This window comes from Hemicordylus capensis, chromosome 2, assembly GCF_027244095.1.
Source record: "Hemicordylus capensis ecotype Gifberg chromosome 2, rHemCap1.1.pri, whole genome shotgun sequence".
Lineage (NCBI taxonomy): Eukaryota > Metazoa > Chordata > Lepidosauria > Squamata > Cordylidae > Hemicordylus > Hemicordylus capensis.
In genome coordinates, this window is record NC_069658.1 from 234,148,842 (window position 1) to 234,162,781 (window position 13,940).

General features: G+C 44.4%; 1 protein-coding gene across 1 annotated transcript in view; it reads left to right on the plus strand.

Annotated features, from left to right (window-relative positions):
• Positions 1-1,005: 1,005 nt before the first annotated feature.
• Positions 1,006-13,940, plus strand: part of LOC128343847 (vomeronasal type-2 receptor 26-like) — a 63,641-nt gene continuing 50,706 nt past the window's right edge. The window contains exon 1 of the mRNA XM_053293279.1: positions 1,006-1,076. The gene's annotated coding sequence lies outside the window, so the exon portion shown is untranslated. The remainder of the gene's footprint in view (positions 1,077-13,940) is intronic.

The window sequence follows — 13,940 nt, forward strand, 5'->3', positions numbered from 1 at the left end:
GGATACCAGTAGGGCGACCAGAGTGGGGTATGGAAACATTGGCATGCTCTGCATGCTGTGGTGGTAGGGAGAGGCAGCTCACCACCTCACCTAAGGTACCAAGGGGGCACTAGGACTGGTCTGATTGACAACCAGGTATGGTGCCATGGGCCAATGGCTGCCTTACCTCTGTCACAGATGGATGTCTCTCAGGGTACCTGAGAACAGCTACAAGAAGGGGAAGAACCTTTGGAGGTCACCAAAAAGGGAGATCTCCACCAGGAGCCTCACCAGTTCAGAAATGAATGGTGCCTCACCATCATAGTTGAGTCTGAATCCATGATGGGCATTGTTATTTTAGCCCTAACTCCGCACCCCAGGGCTGTTGTGGACTTTTAAGCAAGCCCAGATGCTGTTCAGAAGCAGCAGGTTTCCCCTTTGTCGCAAATGTGGAAACCCACAGAAATGCTTCTTCCACATCTGATCCTTCTGAACAGTGTTGGGGCTTGCTTAAAAGTCCATACCAGCCATGAGGCACAGCCTTATGACACTGCAGTGTTGTGTGTCATGCCAGCCAGTATCTTGGACTGAAACTCAAATGTTGTGGTGAGGTAAAATTGATGCCCATTTCGATGCTGGGAAGTTCCTGGTGGGGACCACTTGCAGTTTAGCTTCTAGAAAGGAATCGGAATACTATACCTGCCATGGCTGTAGCCTTTGAAGTTCCAACCTGTCTCCACTCCCCATCGCTATCCATTTGGACTGAGATGAATAGGCAGCATTTAAGGCATGTGCCACAATCCGGACAGAAGTGTAAGTACTGTAGCAGTCTTGAGACAACATTGCCTCAATCTCTTCTTTGGACAAGAGCATCTGAAGTTTCCCTTTCTCTGTGCATCTTCTCCAGCTTTTCACAGATAACATGGATTTTGAATAAAAGCAATGAAATGCTTCCTCCAAAAAAGATCTACTAGCATGGACGAATGGTACATGGTGGTCATATTTTATTCTTTGGTTTGTCTTCATAAAGAAAGACAAAGAACCGTAGATGTGCCGAAATAGATCTGGGGGATAAGCCAAGATAACATTCATGTCAGGTAAGGCTGTTGTGATCCAGAGTTTCCCTGAAACTGCTATTAGGTTCTTTTCAACTATTATTTGTATTGCACTAATTGGACGAAATGCCAGACCAGAGTCTCCGTAGTATACAAATACGTTGACCTTTTCCCACATAACAGATGAATCCATCTGGAATATGTCTGAGTATATTGTATTTGCTGACAGTCTTTTTGAGAAGGCAATACAAATTCCATTCCTGATCAACATGGGTATCAAGGCTCTCATGAACCTTTCTCCATTGTCATTGTCTGGAGTAAAGAGACCGATCCATGTCCATCTGAAATGCAGGAGTAGCTTCACAATTCCCAGATACTGAGTTTCTTCTTTTGGGACCAGCCGGTAGACAAAAGGGAAATAAGCGTTTTTAAGGTCACGAGTACCAAAGCCGTAACTGAGCTAGAGAAGAAAGGAAGAGATGGGTGCTTTGTCTTTTGTCTTGTTTTGTTTGAGCTGTTAACCTAAAATTATTATTAACTAGCAAAGTGCCTGTCTTTATGATGGGTGGGGTGTGGGTCAGGGAATTTCCAAAATCCTGCAAAGATCCTTCTGTAGTTCAGTCAGTCTTTGTATGCTCGGTTCACAGAGGTACAATACAGCTTCTGTGGATGAGGTCCTTACCAGTGGAAACCAGAACACCTCTGCCACCCCACGCTAGAGTGTATTTATTTAGCACATGTAAACACCGCCTGTAACTAGGTCTCAAGGTGGTTTACAACTGATTAAAATATCTATGAACATTAAAACCAACAGTTTAAACAAATTAATAATAATAATAATAATAATAATAATAAATTAATAATGCACTAGACATTTATTTATATCTGTGTAAAACACTATGTGAACCTTTGTTGAAAAGCCGTATATAAATATTCATCGTATTTGTTTTCATATAACTAAAATCAGATATTGGAAATCAACTAAAAGCCTGACTGAACATAGGTGTCTTCTATGCACTTCTGAAGATCATCAGAGATAGTGTAGCTCTAACTTTGACAAGGAGTGCACCACTGTATTATGTAGCCCTGGGGCAACTGCAGAAAAGGCTACCCATTGAGTCACCACCAGATGAGCCAGTGGTAACCATGAACAAGTCTCCTCTGCCTATCTTAGTTGGCAGTGGGGTTCATGTCGAAGAAGGCATTCTCTTAGAATCCTGGGCCCAAGCTCTTAAGGGCTTTATGGGTAACAACCACCACTCTGTATTTTGCCTGGAAACACTGGCAAGCAGAGTAGTTATTTTTAAAAAGGAGGAATATGGTCTCTTCAAGTTATCCTGGAGACTACCCTGACTGCTGCATTTTGCACCAGTTGTAGTTTCTGGACTACGTACAAAGATGTTGAGTTGACACAACAGCATCCTGTGGAACAGAAATTAGGGGTTTGCATGAACCGGTTAGGCAGGCTATTCACCGACCACCGAACCGGTTCGAAAGACCGGCGTTCGAGCCGGTTCGAAGGTATGTGTGGGGTTTGTTTTAAGCAGCGGGAAGAGTGCCCTTACATCCCCCACCGTGCTCCCCCCACTGGCACTGCTTCCAAAACGACTGTCGTGGGGCGGCTATATACCTTCTTGCTGCCCCGATCAGCGTCATACTGGAAGTGGCAGGTGCACGTGTGTGCATGCACATCTGCCACTTCCAGTATGATGGTGTCCAGGGTGGCAAGAGGATATACAGCCACCCTGTGACAGTGGTTTTGGAAGCAGCACTGGAGGGGGAAACGTGGTGGGGGAGGTAAGGGCACCCTCCCCGCTGCTTAAAGCAACCCCTCCCTATCAGCCAGGTGTGCATGGAACCAGTTCCATGCACATAACAGAAATACTGGGGTGGGGAAAGCTCTATACAGATAGAACAATGTATTTGCTCATTTAATTACACTGGCCTACATACTGCACCATGTTATGTGGGCGGTAGGAGCTCTACACACACTGCTATACACACATAACCACTGATGATGTTGTTGCATAAGAGTGCTGCTCTGGCAGAAAGTTGCACCAGCACAGTTGTGCAATGGGATGCCTGTTATTTCCAATGAGGATCTTCTTGTGAAACTGCTTTGTGCAACCTTCTGCTGGAGTGGAGCGGTGCTTTTGCACAACAGTGCCAATATAGCATTGCAAATGGTTTGTAAGCCAATATAGGGTATGTGAGCCAATATTTGTAGATCAAGAGTGTAGATCAAGAAAGAAATCAACAATTGATCATATACTGTTATCACTTATTGACAATGTAGAATAAGTATAGGCTACATTCACACGTAACATGAAACTGGAGGTGAAGGGGCTTCCAGTTTCAATTTGTGTACATCCGAATGTGGGCAACTGCAGTTCTGACAGACAATGGACCCACAGTTTCCCTCCCCAGGTTCTGATTTGTAGCTTTGGTTTTTACGGAGTTTCTCTACCTACACCTCTGTTTTAGCATTGTCAGCAATTTGTCTGAATGCGACAACTCAGTCTGGCTTTTCACCAACTGGAGTTGAGGGAGGAAGCTCTTCCCTCACTCTGGCTGCTATTGGCTGCCGGGGCTGTCAGTCAGTCAAGAAGTAGCCCAGGCAGCCAGTTCCCTGTCCTCTCTGCAGTCTCACTGACTGCAGAGAGGAAGCTTTCTGTGATGTCCTAATTTGGACATCAAATGTCCTAATTTGGACATCATTGAATTCTCTGCCACGACATGTAGTGACAGCCAACAACCTAGATGGCTTTAAGAGGGGTTTGGAGAACTTCATGGAGGAGAGGTCTATCAATGACTACCAGTTGGAGGGCTATAGGCCACCTCCAGCCTCGAAGACAGGATGCCTGAGTACCAGTTGCAGGGAAGTAACAGCAGGAGAGAGGGCATGCACATACCTCTTGCCTGTGGACTTTTCAGAAGCATCTGGTGGGCCACTGTGTGAAACAGGATGCTGGACTAGATGGGCCTTGCGCCTGATCCAGCCGGGTTGTTCTTATGACAGGAAAGCGGGGGGAGGGGGGGAGTGGAGCCGTTGTGGGTCCATTGTTTCCACATTGCATGTAAATGTGGGCATAAAAATAGTTTAAGTCTGAGAAAACCTCTAGTTGCCCAAATAATATGTGACGCAGAGTTTTAAGCCATCTGGTTAATCAGGATAATTTAGTTTATGGGAAAGGGGATTAGTCCATAGCTGAGCAATACTGCATTTGCTTTGCATTCAGCCGGCTTCTGGTTCACTCCCTGGCATCTTCAGGTAGGGCAAGGAAAGACTTGCCTGAAACCTTGGAAAGCTGTAACCACCAGTCAGTATAGATTATAGTGAGATAGATGGGCCCATAATCTGACATGGTATAAGGCAGCTTTGTATGTTCCTAGATATAATCTTTGTAGGCATATGGACATCTTTGAAATTGAATGTTTGTTTAAATATTAGGACATTATGTTACAATAGAATCAAAAGTCACTGGTCTGATTATTTACAGATAATAATAATAATAATAATAATAATAATAATAATGATGATGATGACAACAACCTAATATTGAGCTGCATCCTAAGAAACCTTCTAACCCCTTCATACCTGTGGGATTTTGTAGATCTCTGAGATGATTGAAATCTGGCTGAAAATATCAGATTCAGCCCCTTCAAAAACAGCCAATGGGTAATTCTGCCTTCCACAGTTGTAGTTTGGGATATTGCTTCTCTCTCCAGAAAGCAAGTCTATCATGGCATCAGAAGTAATTCGTCCATCAAAATAGGTCTCGTAGATGTTGTAACCCATGGTGAAGTTGGGTAAGATTCTGGGGTCCTGGTTGATCTCCTGTATGGCAAACACAAAGGTCAGGAGATGCCACCACCTTGAATCAGAATACCTGTAATAAAATAGATGTAATCCAAGGTCATCCTTCCTTCAATGGGTAGATTTACATGTAATGACAGCAAGTAAGTAGAGAAGAGCCATTGGTTCCCACAGGCCTCTTCCTGCCACCATTTCCGTGTCATGCAAACCCAGAAATGTCAGGTGGGGAATGTTGGTATAAAACCTACCTCGGACCAACATTGTCAAGGCAGCTTCAATAATGTCTTAAAGATTTAAAGAGTTCATTTTTGTCTTTGGATGCCTAATTTTGTTTTGGAGTTTTATTGTTTTATGAAATACTGGAGGATTTCTCTTCTCCTGTATTTATATTTGAGAGTCTTGGTATGCACATATTTTTGTATATTGGGAATTCTATCAAATGTCTGAGGGAGGGGGGCATATTCCTGAGACGACTCAATTTGAAAGGGAGGCAGCAAGCTTTGGTTTTCCTTCCTAAAGAAGTCAGCAAGCAAGCAAGCAAATTTTTGAATAAATAAACCAACAAGAAAACAAGGAGTAAAGGACAAGATAAGTTTGTTAGGGCTAGACTTTTCTAATGGTTTGATTTCTGCCTGGCTAGGGATTTTTTTTTGACAGGGCAGTTGCATTTTCAGTTGTAGTTGTACTTAGGAAGGCAGTGGGTGGGAATTAGCTGCACAAGTGAATCACACAGCTTGTTGGAAGGACCACATTCTTGGCTCTTGAGTAAATTTAGCAGTCATTGGATAAGGGGAAAGGATCAATTGTGGACTGGTAACTGGTTGAAGGAAAGGAAACAGAGGGTAGGAATAAATGGACAGTTCTCAAAATTGAGGGAAGTAAGAAGTGGGGTCGCCCAAGGATCTGTACTGGGACCAGTGCTCTTTAACATGTTCACAAATGATCTAGATGTTGGGATAAGCAGCGAAGTGGCCAGATTTGCAGGTGATACTAAACTATTTAGGGTAGTGAAAAATCCAAAACAGATTGTGAGGTGTCTATCTTATGTTTCTTTTTAGATTGTGAGCCCTTTGGGGACAGGGATCCATCTTATTTATTTGTCATTTTTCTCTGTAAACCGGCTTGAGCCATTTTTGGAAGGGCGGTATAGAAATCAATCAATCAATCAAATAAATAAATAAATAAATAGTGAGGAGCTCCAAAAGGATCTCTCTAAACTGGGTGAGTGGGCAACAAGATGGCAAATGTGGCTCAATGTACTGTAAACAAGAGTAAAGTAGCACATATTGGGATAAAAAAACCCCAACTTCACATATACACTAATGGGGTCTGAGCTGTCAGTGACTGTCCAGGAGAGAGATCTTGGGGTTGTGGTGGACAGCTTATTGAAAGTGTCGACTCAGTGTGTGGCAGGTGTGAAAAAGGCAAATTCCATGCTAGGGATATTTATTTATTTATTTATTTATTTATTTATTTATTTAGCATAACTTAGCAAAGAGGCATCTTTTAACATGGTGATTCTCTTTATTTAGCGGGGGGGGGAGTAACTGGCCCTATCCACCCCCAGCACAGTACCTCCAGTGACTGTTATCTTATGTTTCTTTTTAGATTGTGAGCCCTTTGGGGACAGAGGTCCATCTTAATTATTTATTTCTCTGTGTAAACCTCCCTGAGACAGTATAGAAATCAAATAAATAAAAATAAATAAAATAAATATTTCTATACCGCCCACTACTGAAGTCTCTATGCAGTTTACAACAGTAAAACAAAAGAATTTTTTAACAAAACAATTTAATAGGAATGTTCAAATTAATATAGCCAATATAGGAATGTTCAAATTAAAATAGCTAAAAACTATTAGGAAGGGGATTGACAATAAAAATGCTAGTATTATAATGCCCTTACACAAATCTATGGTGCAGCCACATTTGGAGTACTGCATGCAGTTCTGGTCGCTGTATCTTTAGAATGAGGTTGTAGAACTGGAAAAGGTGCAGAAGAGGGCTACCAAGATGATCAGGGGCCTGAAGCACCTTCCTTATGAGGGAAGCTACAGCATCTGGGGCTCTTTCCTTTGGGAAAGAGGTGACTGTGGATTGGCTCTTGGCGTTGGTGTGAGGCATCTGCGCGCTAGTCCATTGGTGAGATCCCCATTAGTGTGTGCTTTGAGAGGTATAAGCCTTTTAACCCTTTATCTTTCTCTGATTAAAATGACATTTATTCATTTTCACCGTGTGCGAGTCTCTTCGTCTCGGACCCAAGCATAGAACTGTGCCTGCCTGGCACAACAATTATATCCGGGATCTTTGGAACAATGATCTTGAATACCCTATTTTAATAAACCAATGGTGGGTAGCTTTGAAAGCAGAGAAACATGCCTCTTTGGATCTCAAAATGAGGCTAATACAGCAGAAACATTCATTCTTTGTTTACTGGACATCTCAGAAAATGTTTAATAAGGGCTGGTTGCAGACTTCTAGGTGCTGGTGGTATAATTTGTATGAGGATATGATTACGCATATGATCCTGTCTGGTTATTGTGCCATTCTGGCTTGAAATTCATAAGATAGTTAACATAATTCTGCAGCAATCATGGCCTGTCAAGGATGTTCATGTTTTGTTGGGGTACACCCCCAGCATATGGAATCTAGCATTACATTAAAAAATTGTGGATTCTTTGGGGGAGTTGCCAAAAGAACTATAATATAGGAGCCCCTGGTGGCGCAGTGGTAAAACTGCCGCCCTGTAACCAGAAGGTTACAAGTTCGATCCTGACTAGGGGCTCAAGGTTGACTCAGCCTTCCATCCTTCCGAGGTCGGTAAAATGAGTACCCAGAATGTTGGGGGGCAATATGCTAAATCATTGTAAACTGCTTAGAGAGCTCTGGCTATAAAGCGGTATATAAATGTAAGTGCTATTGCTATTGCTATTGCTAATACAGCACTGGAAGGATAAATTTATTCCTGACATGCAACTTTAGATAACTGACATGTGTCCCCTGTCAGCATTTGAACTCATCTTTTTCCAATGGAAAGGTAAAGAAGGGGAATTTTCAGCAATTTGGTCGAATGTTAATAAATTGTTTGTGTGTGTGTATATGAGAGAGAGAGAGAGATATATATATTGATCCTTAGAAGAAGGTGGGTCCCCCTGCCCCTTTTTCTTTTTTTCTATCACCTTATTTCTTGGTAGGTTATATTTTATCACATTAAAGTTATGCTTAATTGATCCTTTTTATTTTATTTTATTTTTCCAGCTATACACACATAGAATTGTTATCCTTGATTATGTCATAGCATTGATGTAATCTTACTGAAATAAAAGGAAAAATGGGGTGGGAGGTAGAGGAGAAAACACTATTAAAAAAACAAAAAACAAACCAAACCTCTGTGGAGAAACCACTACTGGTCCCACCTTTGTGCCACCTCGTGTGGAGGATCTGCACTGCTTCTAATATGTGACATGGATCTCCCTGACAATTTCCTGTTAAACCGCTTCCACCAAGTAGACCTTTGTGCTTTAGGCTGAGTGGACCACAAAGCCTTTCAAACTTCTGTTGCAAAAACAAACTTCGGTAGAATGGTAAGGCCTATAGGCGTGAGGAGGAGGAAACAGAAGCTACAATTTTCCTTTAGATGTAACCAATAAATTTTACTTTGCATTTAGTTTAATTTAAATCAAAAGTTGCTTCACAAGTTCCATACAAAAAAAAAACCATAAACCAAAAGAGCATAAGTAATAAAAAAAATGTGGTCAGAAACACATCCACTAATCTGACTCTCTCACTGTGTCCTAACTTAGACTACTTGGTGATCACTTTTGGAAACTCTAGATTTTCCTCAGTTCAGCCTCAGGACAGGTCCCATTCTTTTCCAGCTCTGAGTGAATTCAGCTCTGCAGAGATGAGCACCATTTAACAACTTTATCTACTGCCACAACTTTGAGCCAGCAATTCTCCAGTTCTTCTGTAGTCTCTCTCCAGACTCTCTTTCTTCAAGTCTTCAGCTTTGACTGTAGGCTGAACTCTTCTCTGATTGATTCTGCAAGGCAGTCTTCTTCTCCCAGACTCCAACTAACTTTTTCACTGCATTGCTTGTTCAAGACCCTTTCTCTCAAAACTTCCAAACTGAACTGAATTGTGCTAATAGCAACCCCCTTTTATACATTAATTTCTTCAACAACTTTTAAAGCAACCCAATCAGTGTAACTCAAATTTCCTCAATAGCCTTAAAATTTCCTTTCCATCCCAAACCAAACTGTTCCTTCTCAAAGTGAAAACTAAAACACAAGAGACATGAATTCTTGACCTTTCCAGTTTTTTCATACACAGGGACTGGCAAGCATATTAAACACTCAGTCTTATTTACAATAACGAAGGTTTTGGGACCCATTCCTTCACATCCTCAAAAACATGTGCAACAACCTTTGTTTCCTCCACTCCACTGGCAGTCACGCAGAGCTTAGAGAGCCAAGAAACAAGGTGCTGGTATTGTCCAGTTAGACTACCAAAAAATAACCGTCAGAGCCCCTGTCTGTGTCTGGTCACAGGATTTAAAAACAGAATAAACTCATTCCTAGATTCTGTTCAATGCTCGTACAATGAGTGTACAGCAGGACTGGCAAACCTGGCCCTCCTGCTGTTAAACTACAACTCCCATCACCCCCACCACCATTTATTGTGGTTAGGGATGATGGTAGTTGTAGTTCAACAACAGCTGGAAGACCATGTTTGCCGAGCCCTCCTGTACCATGTACACAGGTACAGTTTTATACTTTGGTACAGTAATTCACATGTCATGCTGACTACAGGTGTATCCTGTATTTCAGGAAGCCCGTACCCAGGTTCCTTTAAAAATGAATACAGGAGGCTATTCACACATGTGTACACATCTCTGCATGCAAGTACAATATAATGTCTGAATAGGGCTAGAGTGTGTGCTCTATGGATGAAAACAATGCTATGAAATCCTCTTTTTCCAATAACACATTATCATACTTGTTGATCATTGGCTGACATGATAACGACAATTATTCAAAGTAGTCCCATTGAAATTAAAAAGGACAAGTTTTCTAACTTGTCCTTTTAATTTCAGTGAGACTTTACTTTGAGCAATTTTCCTCCTCATGCCAGTGATTTTCTTTTTGGTGAATTACTTTGAGCACAACATATTGTGGGAAACATAATCTATAAATAAATGGAGTGTGGCTGCTAATCAGTCACAAATCTCAACAGATGCAGCATTAGACAAGGCTGAATCCACCCCCTATGCACACAAAAAGGAAAAATAGGGAGGAAAAAATGAAATTGTTCCTGGACTGTAGACAAATGGCAGATAATAAGAATGGTCTCTGGTCAACAGAAGTGTATAAGATCTGAACTGCAGTAGTATTAAGTTCATTGCCACACAATTACTTACCAGGAAACTCTGGAAAAGGGAGGCTCATAGAAGGTGTATGGGGAAAACCCACCAAATTTTGCAGAGATGACTCCGCTAATGAGGGGGTCTCCCGGCCTGTAGTAATTCATTGCATCATGTTTATCTCTGATCAGATTCAAGGGGCACTTTGCCTTCAGCATCCCACAGGTTGCATGAGGCAGTGGCAGCAGCAGGAGCAGGAGCAAGAGAAGTAGTTGACTCATTCTGGGTACAGCGGTGTCAGCAGCCTCCATTGCGACTGCTACATACCCAGCTAATCAGAAGAATTAAAACTCGCTTTCAAGACCAAGCAGAAATGACTTTATCCATGCAGCTGGAGTCCAGCGACAAGGTCTGATCTTAAAGGGATGGTACTGGATCTCACTCCAGCAGAGTCCCTGCCCACCTGCCCAGAAGTTCAGCCCAAGCTCTCAGTGGCACAGGAGTTATTTATGAATCAGTTATTTCAGGCATCACCGCAACACATTACTCTGATCCTGATATTTACAACATTTTCTCAAAGAAAACTTTGAGAAAATCCCTTGAGCTTTGGCAAGAAGACTCAATCACTGTGATTTTGATCACCATAAGGGGAAGAATAATTCATCTCTGCAACATCCTGGATTCTGTGTGGTTCCATGCGCAGGTGTGCAGCAGGAGAAAACATGTTTGGGAGAACTCACTAAAGGGGTTCCAAACAAACTCTGACAGGGTTAATGAGGAGGCAGGTGAACTTGGCCCAACGTCTTCTGGAGAAACAACTTCTGCAGAGCAAGGTTCAAGATAGGGGCTGACATACTACATAAAACTATGTCAGTTTAGTAATATTGTCAGACGCGTAACTATAGGGGGGGCAGGCAGGGCACGTGCCCTGGGCACCACTTGGTGAGTCACGTGGGGGGGCGTCAAAAAGTGCCATGACCCCCCCCCCGATCCCCCCCTTCCCCACAAAAAATTTTTTTTCAGGGCGGCAGCCGCACGCCCTTGCCAGCTCGCGCCGCCGCTACCTGCGCCCTGGTCGGCGGCCTGACGGAGTCGTCGTGTGCCCCCTGGGATAGCATGTGGGGAGTGAGCACCAAGGTCGTCAGCCCCCCTATCCTGTAGTGACCGCGTGGCGGCGGCGGGCGGCGGCGGATCGCCGAGTACAGAGCGACGCAAAGACCTGCCGTCTGGCCCGGCGTCGCTTCCCAACTGCAAGGCGTGCCTGCGCAGTTGGGAAGCGACGCCGGGCCAGACGGCAGGCCTCAGCGTCGCTCTGTACTCGGTGATCTGCCGCTGCCCGCCGCCGCTGTCCGCCACCGCCGCGCGGTCGCTAAAGGATAGGGGGGCTGACAACCTTGGTGCTCACTCCCCACAAGCCATCCCAGGGGGCACACGATGACTCCATCGGGCCGCCGGCCAGGGTGCAGATAGCGGCGGCGTGAGCTGGCAAGGATAGGGTAAGGATGTTGGGTGGGGGGCGGGGGGTGGGTGGGTTGGGTGGGGGGGGGACAATTTCAGAGGCAGAACTTGCCCTGGGCGCTGTTTTCCCCAGTTAGGCCACTGAATATTGTGCTGTCTCAGCGTGCCTAAGTTGCACAAGCTACAAAAAATGCAAAATGTGCACAAACTGCATTACCTAAGAATAGGTCCATTATCTCCAAAAGGCTTACTTTCATGTAATGCAAATTTTACTTTGGGCGACTTATAGGTGTTGGAGGTGAAGGACTCTGTGCTGTCTCATGCCTCAATGACCGAGAGGGACGGACTAGTGAGTTAGAGGGCTAGAGGGGTCAAGACATTGGTCATTCCTCCTCTCTACTGCTCTGACACTATCCCTTTGATATGTTGATTGCTACTTTCATGGACTTCCTCCCTTCTTTTCTCTCTAAAAGTGATGTGCACGGACCGCAGAGGTGTGGTCCGACGCTGGGTGTGTGTGTTGCTTTAAGGGCGAGGGTGGTTGTACTTACCCCTGCTGCCGCTTCCCCCCCTCTGGATCTCTGGTTTTCAGCAGAATCTTCAGGGCGGCAGTGGTCCTCCCTGCCGCCCCTGCCCCCTTTTTGGTGCCCAAATGCGGAAGCTCATGCGCCCACCACCATTCCCGCCGTGACTACCGCGTGTGCCGCACATGTCACAGTGACGTGTGTGACACACGCGGTGGGCGCATGCGCACATGTTACTTCCACATTTGGGCACCAACAAGGGGGCAGGGACAGCAGGAAGGACTGCTGCCGCCCCAAAGATTTTGCTGAAAACTGGAGCGCTGGAGAACGCTGGAGGGGGAAAAGCGGCGGCAGGGGTAAGTACAACCCCCCCACCCTTAAAGCAACATCCGCCCCCCGCTGACGGTTCGTCGGACCGCCGGACCAGCGAACCAGTTCACAGGCCTCCAACATGGCCTGTGAAGCGGTTTGTGCACATTCCTACTCTCTAACACACACACTCGCCTCTCTTTCTCTGCACCATGTGTGCAGGGATGTAGACAGCATCTCTCTGCATCCAGCTAGCTAGCTAGATTAGAGAGTCTGTCTCTCCACTTTCCTATCTAGACTGGAGTTCTCCAATAAAGACTCCTTATATTGATTTGAAACTATGAACTGGCTCCAAGTTTCTTTTTGCTCTTAGCAGACACGCATGCCTGGGCGGACTCCGCTGTGTTTTGCCTCTGTGCACTCTGCTGTCATAGAAGGGTATCTCTTATTAGAGAGAATTCCCAACAATAGGAATATAGGAACATAGGAAGCTGTCTTCTACCGAGTCAGACCATTGGTCCATCTAGTTCAGTGTTGTCTGCACAGACTGAAAGCAGCTTCTCCAAGGATGCAGGCCGGACTCTCTCTCTCTCCCTATCTTCCAAGTACCCAGGGAGGATACTTGGAACCTTCTGCATGCAGACATGCAGATGCTCTTCCAAGAGCAGCCCCATCCCCTAAGGGGAAGATCTTAACAGTGCTCACACATCAAGTCTCCCATTCAAATGCAATCAGGGTGGACCCTGCGTAGCAAAGGCGACAATTCATGCTTGCTACCGCAAGACCATCTCTCCATATTGCAAAGCATGCAAACACTGTTTTGTTAGGCTGATGCACTCTTGCGCAGCATGCCAGTCAGGACGTATATGAATGTGCACCAAACAATCATTTGTTGCTGCTGAATGTTATGGCTGTATGAAAACGCCCACTATCTAGAGCAATATTGTCTACTCCAACAGGCAGCAGCTCTTCAAGATCTTAGGGCGCGAAGATGATGCTGAAGTTGGTTCTTAGTTTTGCCAGCAATGAGAACAGAAATGGTGGTGGCTGAGAAAGCACAATTGTTGTCCTTCTGCCAGCACTACCACTGGACAAATCAAATTTCATGTGTGTAATCTTGATCGGTGCAATTTGACTTGGATTTTGCACCAGAATTTTCGCATCTAGATTAGAATACTGCAATTCATTACTGCAACTGCCCTGAGCCATTTTGGAGGGGCGGTATAAAAATAAAATAAAATAAAATAAAATAAAATAAAATAAAATAAAATAAAATAAAAGTATGGAGAATGTGATTTGGAACACAGGGACATAGGAAGCTGCCATATATGGAGTCAGACCATTGGTCCATTTAACTCAGTATTGAGTACCCAGAAAGGCAGAGGCTCTCCAAGATTCCAGGCAGGAGTCTCAGCCATACCTGGAGATACCAGGGAG